Here is a 4199-nt window from a genome sequence, read left to right on the forward strand (position 1 = left end):
TTACCCTACTGGAGAAGTTTTTGGATGTGCATAGGGATTTGAGTCTTAGAAGGTCCCATTCATCTATGTTATCTTCTCCTGGTTGTAGTGTCTTCATCATTTCTGACATACTTGAGTCTATTGCTGCAGTCACTGTGTTAATCCATCGTCTTGAGGGTCTTCCTTTCTTTCACTGACCCTCCACCTTTCTAAGTATATTATCTCTTTCCAGCAAATAGCCTCTCCTAACAACATGCCCAAAGTGTGTGAGACAAAGTGTCACCCTCTTTGTTTCTAAGGAGCACTCTTTTTATACTTTTTCCAAGACGTGACTGCTTGTTCTTTTGGCAGTTTGTGGAATATCCAGCACTCTTCTCCAGCACCACAACTCAAAGACATCAATTCTTCTGTCATCCTTAGTCACTGTCCAACTTTCAGATTCAAAGCAAGTGATTAAAAAAGCCTGAATCAGGTCCACCTCAGTCTTTAAACTGACATCATTACTCTTTAGTACTTTGGAGCTGTCCTTAACAACAGACTTTCCCAATGCAACATGTCTTTGGATTTCTTGATTGCTGGTACCAGGGATGTTTGTTGATTATGAATCCAAGTAAGATGAAGTAATTGACAATTTCAATCTTTTCTCCATCTATCAAAATGTTACCTAATAGTGATTTATCATTCTTTCATTTATCTTAGCTGACTCCTTCATGGGGTTGGGTGCAAATATGGGCTACCTGCTTAGCTGATACTGTCAAAATATAAAGTAGCTTACTTTAAGGTCATGATAGCTTTTCTACAGGTGTTTCTTTTTTTAAAAAATGGAACAAGTACATATAATTAGTTCCAATTAGGGAATTTTCTTACATTTCAATTTCCTTCAATTCATGTTTTTTAAAAACATGCATCTAACGTAGTAATTAGGCTTCTGATTAAACTCACATACAGAGCTGCTTTCTCCCCCTTCACAGACTCATTTGGTGTTTTTCTATGCGAGTCACGTTATGTGGTTTGGAAAAGGACTAGCATACATTTTGGTTCTAACATGATTTATTTGGAAAAAAATGGAGACATTTAAAGAAATAATCTGTTAATACTTGCTTTGTCCTTGTTTCTAAGATAAGTCTGCTGTTTTCTCAGGCAAGAAAAACAGAAAGATACTCTGGAAGCCCTGGGAATAGTTTTTTACCCCTCATCGGAAGCCTCGAGATGATTCTTTCTTGCTGCTTTTTGAGGCTTGAGACTATCACAATTTTGCTCTCAAGTAGAATAGATACAGATGCCTAGAGATGTGGGAAAAAAATTTAGATGCAAGAAATCCTAAATATAGCTTTTAATGAAAGGATAGAAGGATTTCCCTAAAGATTATGAATTCACCAATAACTTGTTTCTGTAGAAAAAAAACCCTCAAACTCACTGTTGTTGAATTGGAACTGATGAGCCTCCAGCTGGTTTTGGAGGCTGTAAATCACATGGAGGAGATTTTGCCAGTCTTTCTCCCACAAATTGGCTGATGGATTCGAACTGACATCACGTTTTAAATTAGTAGCATAATTTCACAGAGAGCCCTTGCGTTTTATTGTGCCATTGAGTCAAAATTGACTCAGAGTTGTAGGGTAAGGAATTTCACTGCCAACACAAGGGCACATATTTTGAATCCAAGAGCTGCTCTGTGGGAGAAAAATGAGCAGCGTCCTCCCTTGCAATACTGCGCCTTCCTCTCAAAGCTTCCCTAGCAGCCGAGATTTAGTCGCTGTAGTTTCATTTTCTGTCAACAGAGGGCGCCAAAAGGATGTAAAAGTAATTATTAATGGTTATGGTTTATTTTTCCTCCAGCTCAACTTGCTATTTTCTTTTTAGAAAATTCCTTTGAAAAGTCATCTTTCATCTTGAAAAAGGAAGAATCAGTATGAGTGTCCATATGTATAATGCCCCCTTTGCCTATTCAGACCTCTCCATACTGAGCAGAGCAAGTCTAGAGCGGGGGGCTTTGGGTGGTCCCTGAAGTCAGGAAACATTCCACTACCAGGCTTTGATTGAATCACTTTATTATTTTTTAGACTAGGCCATATGATCATATTTCTTAAGCTAGGGCTATGTTCAGCAGCCTCATTTGTGCTGATCTTTTCATTGTTAGTAAAAATGAAGTTCTCACTGGGAAACAGACTTAATATTTGTGTTGCTATCACATAAGTAGTTTCTGGGGGGAAAAGGTTTGAAACAGATGTGGCTGCATGCAAGCTATGGTCTAACAAATAGTAATACTAACCAAGCAGTCACACTACTGTCTCTTCCCAACTAAGTTACACACTAATCCACAGTCAGCACCTCCCTGTCCTTCTAAATCCACCGTGGAATCATGGGACAGAGATGGGAAATATCCTTCCTGTGACTTACAGATCCACTGGAGGGTCACTATCACTTCCAACTTCACTACAGAGAATAAAAGAATAGTTGCAATCCGGGGGACACATCTTCCAGCGTTAAGTTGGATAATAGCCTGCAATGATACACAACATTTTCATGACCTAATTTTTGGAAGGAAAGAGCCAGGCCTTTCTTCCTAGTCTTAGTGTGGAAATGTGACTGAAAACTGTCTACCGTGGGTGAACCTGCTGATATTTAAACTACCAGCCACATAAGTTCCAGTGTCACAATTTGTAAGCCGGCACAGTATTACTACCAACTGAATGGATGGTGGCAAGGGATTATCCATGCCTAGAGGCAGTATGACCTCTAGACCACAACAAAGTGTTTGGATTGTGTTGTACGGGCAACACAAAGGCCTTGAGGTGTGGGGAGTGAAAGGATCAAAGCTATGTTTTTATAAAGAATACCACAGCTTGTGGATAATGGATTAAAGGAGGGCAGGATCACAAGGAGGAAGTGATGTAAGTTCAGATGTGGCATTGGACCAGATGAATTGAGTAAAGAGGAGTTTTGTCACTAGGGCTGATGTCATCCAGTAGGGCAACTCTCTTCTTCTCAGAGGGCAGGAGCTGGTCAGTGAGTGTGCCCCATCAGTAGCCAGTCTATTCTCAACCTTAGCCCCTACTGCGTCATGTGCTGCCCCGCTCTTTGCCCCGCACACCACTCACTCAACACCTATCCCTGAAATTCCTTGCTTCACTTGTGAGCTAAGATGGAAACCTTGCTCTTTCACCAAAGACAGATACTGCTGCTCAGCTTACTGTCCATGTTGGTGTTCTCTCTCTGTCTCTCTCTCTGTCACACACATACGTACGTTACCCCAGCTACAGGCAACACCATTTCTAGTGATTAATATTCTCTCCTCTCCCCATCATGCAGCCTGGGTCATTTTGGTGGAAGGAGTTGTAACACACACCTCCCTCTCATACCACCCAGGTAGTGATACCACAGGGCCAGAGCAGCAATGATGAAAATGGAGAGAGACCTGGACAATGAAGGAGGTAAAATTGACAGTATTTTGTGTGGATCAGACATGGTGGTAAGGTGGAGGGTGCTGTCCAGGATAACTTCTAGGCTTCTGGCACACAAGGTAATGGCAGGGTAAGTTTTCAAACAAAATCTAATAACATTCTTTAGGAAGGGCTGGCTGATATGATGGGAAAGCAGAAATTAAAACATTGGACGGTAACTTGGGTGACCTTAGTCCAAGCTGTTAGTAGTTGCACCAAATCTTTAAACTTCTCTTTTACTGAGGGGACATTTTAAGAAGAACTGATGAAAAGCTACAACATTATGACAAGTATGTGCCCAAGGTGAGTGTGTGTGTGTGTGTATGCTTGTTCGTGTGTACCGTGAAGTAGACTCATAGCTGACTCTAGTGCTTTGGGAGGAGACTGCCTATCTTGCTCTTGTTCTGTGGCTGACAGATTCTAATTGCCTGCCTTTGGGTTGTTATTTTGGCATTTTATCTATCTATGGCTGTCTATCTATATCTATCTATCTATCTATCTATCTATCTATCTATCTATCTATCTATCTATCTATCTATCGTGGCCTAGTAGTAAGGAGTTGCACTTTCAACGCAAAGATGCAGAGAGTTCAAATCCAAGAACCACTCAGCGTAAGATGGGCTGTCTCCTCCATGCAATTTATCAATTTACAGCCTCTGAAAACCCACTGGAGGGTCAACTAGGAGTCATTTCAGTTCATTAACACATAATACCAACAACATGTATATATATATATAAAATATTGTATATATATAATATTGTATATATATAAAATACATC

This window comes from Elephantulus edwardii, unplaced genomic scaffold, assembly GCF_000299155.1.
Source record: "Elephantulus edwardii isolate Elephantulus edwardi_28Jun2011 unplaced genomic scaffold, EleEdw1.0 scaffold00012, whole genome shotgun sequence".
In the NCBI taxonomy this organism is placed as follows: domain Eukaryota; kingdom Metazoa; phylum Chordata; class Mammalia; order Macroscelidea; family Macroscelididae; genus Elephantulus; species Elephantulus edwardii.